At 38.4% G+C, this 12,886-nt stretch overlaps 1 non-coding gene across 1 annotated transcript; it reads right to left on the reverse strand.

The window, feature by feature from the left end:
- Window positions 1-1,409: 1,409 nt before the first annotated feature.
- Window positions 1,410-1,516, reverse strand: LOC141722486 (small nucleolar RNA R71). Its single transcript, XR_012575506.1, has one exon. It is a non-coding gene; the product is annotated as a small nucleolar RNA R71 (small nucleolar RNA).
- Between the last annotated feature and the right edge of the window lie 11,370 nt (window positions 1,517-12,886).

Here is a 12,886-nt window from a genome sequence, read left to right on the forward strand (position 1 = left end):
TTCGGTTATGGGCTAATCGTTATCGTGGGGTTCCAGAGGATTTACTTATGGATTTCTTTAGTTAAATTATTTCGATACCTTAGTGTGTGGTGATTGTATAATATCCTAGTATTGGTTGTGCTTATTCGTCTTATGAGCGTCCCGAACTTATAAGATAGCATGTTAATCTCTAATGAAACGACAATGAATTTAGAGCTTTAGAACTTGCCATGCTAGCATAGGTTCATCTATTTGTTATGCATGATTCGTATGTAATTTTAACCATCTTACTTGCCCTATGTAATCATAATAGATAACTTGCACATTAAACCGTTATGTTATCAAATTCTATAGACATATAGGGTCTCAATATAATTGGTGTCTATTTAGTTTCCATCTCTTTTGTGGATGCCTGGTATTAGGGTATTCGTATAACGAAAGTTGGCGTTTACTAGTTTCGTGTTGTCTGATTGGTGTCATCACCATTGCATGCTAAGGTTAAGAACAAAAAGGCTATTGAATGAAGTATTAATGAAGTTAGAATACCATATTTGTGTTATATAAGAAAATCAACCTTTTACTCTCTTAGTAATTGCATGTTAGTTAATAATCTTAGTTATAAAAAAACAATTTGTTATTCGTCTTAGCATTGAATAATAACCATACCATTGTTGCATAAGTACATTGACTGAAATTAACCTAAATCAGTCTCTATCGGAACAAACTAGAAATAATTCTATATTACTTGCGATAATGTATACTTGCGTGAATACTAGCGCGTGTTTTCTTCCTAACAAGTTTTTGGTGCCGCTGCTGGGGGCTCGTGGTTATTTTTAGTTTATGTGTTTTTCATCAATGGTCGTTAAAGTCCATTGACTCGGACATTGTTACTTATCTATTTCCTTGTCGTGTTTCAGGTACTCTAGCGAGTCTGTATGCATACGCGTTCTCTGTCTCGCAAGAGAACACTGGATAAAGCGGAGGAAGTAGGTGAAGAAGTTTTTGTTGAGGAGAAAGTTGAAGAGGAAGCTCTAGTCATAATGGGAGATCAAGCAGAAAATCCTAAGGCTTTGATGAAGTATTCTGAGCCAAAGATCAATGATATTCAGTCTAGCATTATCAGGCCAGCCATCTCAGCTAACACTTTTGAAATCAAGTCGAGCATAATTCAGATGATACATAATTCAGTTCAGTTTGGGGGTTCTCCTATAGAAGATCCCAACATGCACATCAGGGATTTCATCGAGATTAGTGACACTTTTTAGTTTAATAGTGTTACTAAAGATGCTATTAAGCTGAGGTTTTTCCCATTCTCTCTGAGGGATAAGGCTAAGTGTTGGTTATATTCTCTACCACCAGGCTCTATTACAACTTGGGAGGATCTTGCCCAAAAGTTTCTCACTAAATTCTTCCCTATGGCGAAGACAGATGCAATCAGAAATGCTCTTACTCAATTTATACAGCAAACGGGAGAATCTGTGTGTGAGGCTTGGGATTGCTACAAAGAGTTGCTTAGAAAGTGTCCTCATCATGGGATGGCTGACTGGATGATCATTAACTACTTTTATAATGGGTTGGGTGATACTTCTAGACCCATGATTGATACAGCATCAGGAGGAGCCTTATGGGCCAAAAGCTACGATGAAGCTTATGAATTGATTGAATTGATGGCTGCTAATGAATACCAGAACCCAACTCGGAGAATGCCTCAAGCCAAAGTAGCAGGACTTCTGGAAGTGGACACAACTACTACTATAGCTACTCAGCTTCAGGCTTTGACGATGAAGGTGGATTCTTTGGCTAATTTCGGAGTTAATTAGATCACTAGTGTTTGTGAGCTTTGTGCCGGTGAGCATGAGACGGAGTAGTGTGCTATTTTTAGAAAATCAGCTAAGTTCATGAGCAACTTTCAGAGAGCGCAGCAACCAGCTCCAACCACCTATCATCCCAACAACCGAAATCATCCTTACTTCAGCTGGAGCAACACTCAGAATGCGGTGCAACAGCCTTATCAGCAGTATGCTGCAAAGCAAATACCATCCCCCTGGTTTTCAGCAACCGCAATATGCACCAAGACAACAACTCCAGCTGCAACAATCTAATGAAAAATCTGAATTAGAGGAGTTAAGGCTCATGTGTAAGAGCCAAGCGGTGTTTATCAAGACCTTGGAGAATCAAATTGGTTAGAGTGCTAATGCCTTGCTGAATCGTCAACCTGGTACACTCCCTAGTGACACTGAAGTACCAGGCCAAAGGGAAGCTAAAGAGAAGGTTAAGGAAATTACATGGAGGTCTGGGAAGGTTGCAAATCCTGAAAAATCTCCAGTTCCAGAGGTAGAAGTTGTGGTTGAAGAAGAAGTGTAGAAGGAAGCAGAGGTGGAACCAAAGAAGACAACTGTTGTCAACACTCCTCCTGAGAGTAATATAGGGGAAAAATAGGTCTATCTCTACCTCCTTTTCTTAAGAGGCTGTAGAAGCAAAAGCTGGATAAGCAATTTGCTAAGTTCTTGGATGTTTTCAAGAAACTTCATATCAATATACCTTTCGCTGAAGCTCTGAAATAAATGACTAGCTATGCGAAGTTTATGAAAGGTATTCTCTCTCAAAAAGTGAAGCTCGACGACTTAGAGACCGTAGATCTCATGGAGGAATGCAGTGCGGTCTGGAACAGAAGTTACCTCCAAAGCATAAAGATCCTGGAAGCTTCACTATTCCTTGCACTATTGGAAACTTGTCGTTCGACAAGTATTTATATAATTTGGGAGCTAGCATCAATCTGATGCCTTTGTCTGTCTTCAAGAAGTTGGACCTACCTGATCCAAAGGCTACTTATATGTCCTTGCAGCTGTTCGATTATTATATTACATATCCACGAGGCATTGTGGAGGATGTCTTGGTCATGGTGGACAAAGTCATCTTTCCTCCTGATTTTGTAATTCTTGATTTCGAGGAGGATAAGAAGATTCTTATAATCTTAGGAAGACCATTATTGGCTACTGGCCAAACCTTGATAGATGTGTAAAAGGGTGAACTCACTATACGAGTACTGGATCAGGATGTGACGTTCAATGTTTTCAATTCCATGAAATTCCCTACTGATAATGAGGAGTGCTTAAAAGTGGAATTGGTCGATTCTGTGGTTACTTCAGAACTTGATCAAATGCTAAGGTCTGATGCCTTAGAGAAGGCCTTGTTGGGGAATTCAGATAGTGAAGATGATGTAGGTGATGAGCAGTTGCAATTTTTGAATGCTTCTCCTTGGAAGCGAAGGCTGGATATGCCTTTTGAATCTCTTGGATTGGAGGAGTTGAACAAATCTCCAAAGTGAGTTAAGTCATCTATTGAGGAAGCTCCTACACTTGAGCTTAAACCATTGCCTGAACACTTAAGGTATGCTTTTTTAGGTGATGCATCTACTTCGCCTGTTATTATTGCATCTGACCTTTCAGGTAGCGATGAGGAAAAGCTCTTAAGAATTCTGAGAGAGTTCAAATCGGTAATTGGATGGACTATAGAAGATGTCAAGGGAATCAACCCTTCTTATTGTATGCATAAAATTCTACTAGAGGAAGGTAGCAAGCCTACTGCTGAGGAACAGAGAAGGCTTAATCCGATCATGAAAGAAGTTGTGAAGAAAAGAATTCTCAAGTGGCTAGATGCAGGGATCATCTATCCTATTTCTGACAGTTCTTGGGTGAGTCCAGTTCAGTGTGTGCCGAAGAAAGGAGGCATCACCGTTGTTGCTAATGAGAAGAATGAGCTCATTCATACTCGAACAGTCACAGGGTGGAGAGTTTGCATGGATTACAGGAAGCTGAATAAGGCCACAAGGAAGGATCACTTCCCTCTTCCTTTTATTGATTAGATGCTTGACAGATTGGCTGGGCATGGGTACTATTGTCTTCTGGATGGCTACTCGGGCTATAATCAGATTTGCATTGCTCCAGAAGATCAGGAGAAGACTAACTTCACATGTCTGTTTGGGACTTTCGCCTTCAAAAGAGTTTCTTTTGGTTTGTGTGGAGTACCTGCCACATTTCAGAGATGCATGATGGCTATCTTCTCTGACATGATTGGTCAGAATATGGAGGTGTTTATGGATGATTTCTATGTGTTCGGTAATTCTTTTGACGAGGGCTTGCAAAGTCTTGGTGCCGTTCTTAAAAGGTGTGTTGAGACCAATCTGGTTCTCAACTGGGAGAAATATCATTTTATGGTGCAACAAGGCATCATTCTTGGGAACAAGGTTTCTAGTAAAGGTCTTGAGGTAGACAAAGCCAAGGTGGGGGTCATTGAAAACCTTCCTCCACCAATTCCAAGGGAGACCGCAACTTTCTTGGTCATGCAGGCTTCTATAAGGGTTTCGGCAAGGACTTCTCTATAATCTCTAAACCCTTGTGGAATCTTCTAGAGAAAGATGTCCCATTCAAGTTTGATGATGAGTGCCTAGCTACATTTGAGAGATTTAAGAAGAGTTTGATAACAGCACCGGTCATAACTGCACCTAATTGGGATGAACCTTTTGAAATGATGTGCGATGCAAGTGACTATGCAATTGGAGCAGTTCTTGGGTAGAGGAAGAACAACATATTTCATGTGGTCTAGTATGCTAGTAAGACCCTCAATGGTGCTCAACTGAACTATACTGAGAAAGAACTATTGGCTATTGTCTATGGTATTGAGAAGTTTCGATCTTATTTGCTTGGGACGAAGGTGATAGTTTTCATTGATCACGCTACAATTTGCTATCTCGTCTCGCAGAAGGACTCGAAGCCTAGACTGATTCGATGGGTTCTTTTACTTCAGGAATTTGGTTTAGAGATCAAGGACATAAAGGGTACTGAGAATCAAGTCGCTGATTATCTCTCTCGTTTAGAATATCCAAGTGTAACTTCACAGGATAAGACATTGATTAATGAGTCTTTTCCCGATGAGCAGTTGTTTGGGGTACAAGAGGAAGAATCGTGGTTCGCAGACATTGTGAACTACCTTGTGAGCAATATTATGCCCCCGGACTTGTCTTCTGCTCAAAGGAAGAAGTTTCTCCCTAAGGTGAAGTGGTACATGTGGGATGAGCCATTTCTATTTAGGCAAGAAGCTGACCAAATCATCAGGAGATGTATTCCGTACAGCAAAACGGGGGGGGGGGGGATCTTGCGAGATTATCATTCGACTATTTATGGAGGCCACTATGGTGGAGAAAAGACAGCGGCTTGTATATTTTAAGCGGATTCTTCTGGCCTACATTGTTTAAGGATGCATATCAGTTTGTTTTAAAGAGTGATAGCTACCGGCGTGTTGGTAAGATGTCCAAGAGGGATGAGATGCCTCTTAATGTGCTTCTCGAGGTTGAGGACTTCGATGTTAGGGGAATTGACTTCATGGGGCTATTTGTCTCATCTTACAATAATCAGTATTTTTGTTGGCTGTTGATTATGTTTCGAAATGGGTTGAAGTCAAGGCTTTACCGATAAATAATGCGAAGGTAGTGCTTAATTTTCTTCATAAGCTGATATTCACAAGATTTGGGACTCCAAGAGTCATAATTAGTGACGAGTGATCGCATTTCTGCAATCGCAAGTTCACTGTCATGATGCAAAGATATAATATGAATCATCATATTGCTACAATCTACCATCCTCAGAGAAATGGTCAAGATGAGGTATCTAACAGGTAGATCAAGCGTATTCAAGAGAAAGTTGTATGTCCATCAAGGAAGGATTGGTCTTTGAAGATGGATGAAGTTGTTTGGGCGTATAGGACAGCATACAAGACTCCACTTGGCATGTCGCCATTTCGGTTGGTTTATGTAAAGGGATGTCATTTGCCTTTGGAGCTAGAGCATAAAGCGCATTGGGCTTTGAAGAAGTTGAACCTTGATATGGATGCAGCTAGAAAGAAAAGAATGCTTTAATTGAATGAACTCGACGAGTTTCGGCTTTAAGCGTATGAGAACAACAAAATGTATAAGGAGAAAGTCAAGAGGTGGCATGATAGGGGTCTAGTGCTCAAATCATTTGTGCCAGGGCAACAAGTTCTTTTGTTTAACTCTTGTCTCCGTCTTTTTCCTGGAAAATTGAAGTCGAGGTGGTCACAACCGTTTGTTATCAAAACTGTGTTTCCACATGGAGCGGTGGAGATTTTTGAGAATGATCTGTGCTAAGCGTTCAAGGTAAATGGACAGAGGTTGAAGCATTACTATGGGGATATGGCAAACCGCGAGGTGGTTAACGTTATTCTATTGTCCACTTGATCTCGAGTTTCTACGTCAAGCTAACGACGTAAAGCAAGCGCTTCTTGGGAGGCAACCCAAGTTTGTTGCACATTAGTAGAAAGATGAAGAAGGAAACAAGGAGAAAAACACAAAAAAATCAGAAAAAGAAATAGATTCAGTGCCAACTACAATAGCATGGCGCGGCCGCGCTGCCAGGCGCGGCGGCCGCGCTGAAACTCCACTAGCACGGTGTGCCCGTGCTGGTATACGGGGCGGCCGCGCTGGTTTTCCAGAAGCACGGCATGCCCGCGCTGCCAGGAGGGGCGACCGCGCTGGCTTCTTGGATGTGAAATAAAAAAAATCAAAAAATCGGGAATTTAAACACAAAACCAATTCATACCCGAAATTTCCTCCTCCACTTCCCATAATTTCTATTCCAAATCAATTTCATTACTCCTATTACTCCCATTACTCCCACTTCTTTTTTGTACCTAATTCCTAATCTCCTATATATACACACACACTTATACACAAGTTTTCTCCAACACTTCTCAAATTCTCAAATACAAATCTCTCTTATACACACATCTTTTCTCTTAACTTGTTCAATCTCAATGGCACCCAAAAGACAATGAACCCAAGTTAGCAACAGCACCACCGATTCTTCTAGTGTTAGGGGTGTGAGACCTAAGTTTTCAACTTTGGAGGTTGAGGCGGAGTATACGAGGCTGATTTCGAAGCCTATAGCTAAGGAGCGAGGTTTTCTGCCATCGGGGTGGGATGGTAAGTTGATGGAGATGACTGTGGAGATGGGTTGGATTACTTTTTGTGAGGCACCGACTGCGGTGCCTATGAGTGTGGTTTGCGAGTTTTACGCGAATGCAAAGGTGGATAAGAACGGTTTTACCGTGGTGAGGGGGTTGACTGTGGATTATAGTGCGAAGGCAATTCGTCGGGTGATAAATCGGCCCAAGAGACAGCCTGCGCAGGAGGATTGGAATGCAAAGACCGGTGAGGATTTTGATTTGGATTTGATAGTTACTACTTTGTGTGTTCCAGAGACTCACTGGAAGTTCAAAAAGGGCACGAACGAGTATGCCACTTTCCCTGCCTCGTGCATGAACAGGTTTGCACATGCATGAATTTCTTTTATTTGTGCCAACATCAGACCATCTTCTCACTTGCATGATGTTACTGTGGAGCGAGCACGGTTATTGTGGGGAATTCTTCAGGGAGATTATGTGGATCTCGGGATGGTGATTTATCAATGTATATTGAGGTTTCTGCGAGGAAGTGCTATGGATTCTATTCCTTATGAATCCATTGTGACGAAGCTGTGTATGGCGGTTGGAGTTCATTAGCCCGCACATGAGCAACTGCAGCTTCCTAGTGCCCCGATTGATAGTTCGACATTGTTGAGTATGCAGGAGTGTTATGGTGGTTATCCTAATCCGAAGGGGCTTGGTAATTCTTTTGACCACTTGCCAGGTGGACGTCCAGCACCTCAAGCATATGCTGATGGTACAACTCAGGCGAGCAAAGCAGCTTGTGTGATGGCCACAACCCCGGGGTCAGGAGTTGACGTCACCAACAATAACAACAACAACAAATATAATATAATCCACTCCAATGATAAAATATAAATACGACCCCTTTACCAAGATCTATTCCAGGTTTAGTATGACTTAGGTTACAATTATTACAAAAACAACTTATCACAAACAACCTTGACGTAAATAACTTAATACAGCAACTCAACATACGATCTTTGGTCTGACACAACTACCTCAGAGGATTCCGGTACGAAGGGAACTAGAACTCTGCTCTGCCGATGACGGAAGAGTCTCCTAGGAGTCTACAATACATATATATAAAATATTCTGCAAGGGTGAGCAATCAATTGCTCAGCAGTACTACTATATGAATAACAAGTAATTTTTTTTATGATAAAACAGTTATAGGAACATAATTCATAACTTGTTACAAAAATAAGTAAAACATGTATAACTTGATATTTAAAACTAGCATGCTCTGTAAAAATGATAACATCAGTCGTGTGCTGTGTATAACCAAAGTTCAATTTTAGCATGCTATTTCCATTTTCAAATCTTCTGTTCCATTACAGCAACCATTAAACCAGAAGTCCCGTTACGGGGACCACAAATTCATTTGTTCCGTTACTGGAACCACAAACCGTAATTAGATATATATATATATATATAGTGGATGTCATCTAGGGACGGCTGATCAGGCCTCCACACAAGTTATCTAGGATAATTGGCCGGGCTATCACACAAATTGTCTAGGAAAGCCGATCGGGCTTTCATACAAATTAACCGGAACCGTAGAGACTAGCTAGGTCTCTAATTAACTATGCTGGACTAATCGGTGAAGATAGGGTGTACAACCGAATTAGCCACTTACGCAAAGTTATCCAATATCTGATTCATTTTATCCAGTTTTCAAAATCACTTTTACCTATCTCTTATTAAAAACAATTATGTCACAACACACTATTCAAACCTCTTTCTACTTTTTAATCATATTTTAGAGATAGGTATTTTCAGAAGTTACTTTTCCCCAAAACATATTTTAAATAACATTTTCAAATACAGGGGATACGTAACGTTTCTGTCCCTATTCGAGAATAAGATAACATTTTATTCATATATACTGAACCATAAGAGCATGGTCAGGGGTACTAGAACCTACAGTTTCGAAATACCCTACGTTAGACGACTAATTATTCTTGACATATCCTCTCTATCAATTCTACCCGAAAAATAACAAATCCCGTCTCGTACTTATATGCATTACTATAATACACGTAACAATCAGGATTCGCGAATTCAAAACTCGGTCGATAATCACTTTCGGAATATACATATACTCGTTGCTTCAAAAAATAGGGTTATCAGTTATTTTACAAGATATTTTACTACGACACGCAAGTAAGTCTCGTAAAATAGGGTTGTTAACTATTTTATAATATATTTTATCTCAATATGCAAATAGGTTTGTACAATATTTATTTATAATTATATGGCTATAAACATTTGACCGATAATCCCGATAATTACAAGATAGATACCCGTATTTTCAAATTTAATTTTCCGAAAATCGGGCAGCGTCTCCTTTGTTTATCGGACTTCCTGTCGAAACATAATGGACGTCTCAATCAACAAACAACCCAACAATTAACCCCACAATCACAATTCACCATCCAAATTATGTGTTCGACTTCGATATAAAATAACTAATTTTTGTTCTGAAAAAAATAATTTATGTACTAATTATTATTTATATCGATTTAGGACTCAGAATATTTTATCACAGTTCACTGTCGGCTCGCTGAGGCTCATCGCCAACGGTGGTAAAATTCACGGTTTCCCGTTTTTATCACGCGTTTTATACGAATTTCACCGATAATTAAATTACAGATCATAATTAAATTCATTTCATTAAAACAATCAAATGATTTTCCCAGCAAAAATCCAGAAATCCCAAATTATTGCACACACCAATTAAATGGAAAATCGGTAAATACCAAATCGGAAAACACTACACCCGCCTGAAAAGACACACCAAACAATCACAGAATCCCACACCAACTGTTATACATACACAGTACACATGTATATATATCAGATAAATGGGCATGAAACCAGCGATTAGCCGAATAATAAACCGGAGAAAAATTCAGGCGACAGCAGAACAGGGCGGCGGTGAAATACCGGAGCACAGGGCGATGGAGACAGAAGAACAGGAGAGGTAAAAGGTAGAATAGAGGGGGAGAAAGGAGAATAACAGAGAGATTGGAGTGATCGAAAGAGGAGAAGAATGCCAAGATTAAGCCGAGATATACACGGGTGTGTGTGTGTTTATTTCTAAATAAACTAATTTAGATGCTCATAACACATGTCCAACCATTGACACGTAGCCCATTCTGACAGCAAGTCATTTTGTATCGTTTTTAACCCATTAATGGTACAATATTGCGAATAAATATTAATCGAAACAATTCCGAAATGATCTTAAATTTTTATAAATATCCCGAAACTAATAAAATACAAATTTCAAAATTTTTAAACCATTTTTGGAATGCAACTTACATCCGCTTTTAACGATTAAACGAATCAACGCGCGGGTGAAATTAATCCTAAAAAATTTTAAAAATAATTTTAAAATTTTCAGAATATTATAAACTTCATAAAATATGAGTTTCGTAATTTTTGAAGAATTCTAGAATTAATCACTGATTTTACAAATAATCGCTATCAGAAAATCATTTAAAGATTAATAATTAATGAAATATTGATTTCTCAATTTTATAAAATCCTAAAAATAAATATTGAAATTATAAAATTATAAAAACAATTTTAGGGACAATCCAAATATTTATGAAAATAAAACTGTAATAAAATCACTTTTAAATGTGAAACAAAATAATACAACTAAATAATTAATTACATAATTCCATCCTATTCACCAATAAATCATAGATAATTAATAAAAACCAACACACAACTGTCAAAACCAATACACATATATTATTTGATTAATTATTCACTAATTACACTTTCAAATTAATACAAAATATACAATTCGTCATAGCTTGGAGAGCTAAGTTGGGTGAGGCTGGTCCTTCACGGTCACAGCAGCAACAGCAGCACGTGGAAGCACAGGATAGTGCTGGTTTGGGTTCAGCGCAGTATAGGCGCTTGATGAGGAGGATGGATGCGATGCATGACATCCATAGTAGGTTTGCACATGATCTCACCCAGGCGTTGGGGACTGCATTCAGAGCCACAGGAGTTGATATCCAGTGGCCAGTATTCGGTGAGGACTCTGCATACCCGCCTCCAGACACTCCTGACACTCCACCCGTTGAGTATGATGATCCTGATTCCGAGTAGGTATGCCTGATTTCTTACTATTACCTTCACTGAGGACAGTGAATATTTTAAGTTTGGGGTGGTAGTTAAGGAATATATATGTTATGTGTGTGTCCATATAGTTTGCATATTCATGATAGTTTAGTTCATATAGTTGCATATTTGCCATGTAGTAGTTTTTTTTATATTATTTTGCATGTTAGTATATTGCATATAGTCCATGCATTTGTATTATAACATGATCCCTTAAGTTTAATTTTCTGACTGATTTGTGATATTGATGCTAGTGTAGTGATGTCGTGTATAGTGATATTAAGTCCTATCGAGTTGATTTGTATGCTAGAAGCAATAAAATTTCACTAAGTCTTATAGGTTGCTTGAGTTCTAGATCATGGTCATGGTTTGTTTGTTTGTCGAGGTTTAATCAATTGTTTATATTTAGAATTTAGGTAATTCTCTTAATGGTAAAATAACATGGATATTTAAAAATTGGAGGAAAATATTGGATTTTATTGCTAGTTGTTATGGCTAGGTGTCAAATGGCTAGTAGCCGGCTTATTTTATATGAGTAGTCTAGGGTTGAGCGAGATGGAGCGAAACACACTCGTTCAGAAATTTGAAAAAAAAGAGAAAAAATATATCGAAAAAAAAGAAAAAAAAAGAGAAGATGTGTTTATACATAATTGATCACGAGTGGGCTCTTTAATACTCAAGTTATTAAGTTCTTAGGGGACTTTGTACCTAGTGACCTAAGGCTTTTATAGTCTGGGACCACTAACCTAACGCTCGCTACACGAGTAATATTGTATAAGTCTTTTGTGGACCTCACTCATTGCACGATCAAATAAGGATAATTGTGTTGTTATGTGTTGTGAATAAAAGTATGAATCTGTGTAATAACTCTGATATAAGAATTGAAGTGTCATAAGGCATTTTGAGTTTAGCTTTTATTTTATCTATATATTAGTCGCTAAACACATGCTAATAATACACGCAAGTATACGAGTTCGCAAGTAGTATAAAATATTTTCTAGTTCGTTCCCACAGAGACTGTATTGGTTAACTATTTAATTTATGCACCTAAGAAACAATGTATGGTTATTATCCAATGTTAAGACGAATAACAAATTGAGATTTTTTATAACTAAGAATTAACTAATAATTATAACTACGAGAATAAGATTTACTGAATTAATATATATGACAAACATGGGATTCTAACTTCATTAAATACTTCATTCAATAGCCTTATTATTCTTAACCTTAGCATGCAATGGTGATGATACTAATCAGATAACACGAAACTGATAAACGCCAACTTTCGTTGCACGAGTACCATTCTACCAGACATCCACAAAAGAGATACAAGCTGAATAGGCATCAATTATATTGAGACCCTATATGTCTGTAGGATTTGACAACATAATGGTTTAAGCACAAGTTATCTATCTTGATTACATAGGGCAAGTAAGATGGTTAAAATTACCTACGAATCATGCATGACAAATACATGAATCTATGCTAGCATGGCAAGTTCTAAATCCTTAAATTCAATATCGCTTTATTATGAATTAACACACTATCTTATGAGTTCGCGACGCTCATAAGAAAAATACCCACAACCATTACTAGGATATCATATAATCACCACATACTAAGGCATCAAATAATTTAACTACAGAAATCCATGAATAAATCCGCTAGAACCCCACGATAACGATTTGCCCATAACCGGACTCATCATCAACGTGGGTTCCGATGAAAACATGATATAGCAAACGTAGTCTTTATACAAATA

The sequence above is a fragment of the Apium graveolens genome, chromosome 4, assembly GCF_009905375.1.
Source record: "Apium graveolens cultivar Ventura chromosome 4, ASM990537v1, whole genome shotgun sequence".
NCBI classification, from domain to species: domain Eukaryota; kingdom Viridiplantae; phylum Streptophyta; class Magnoliopsida; order Apiales; family Apiaceae; genus Apium; species Apium graveolens.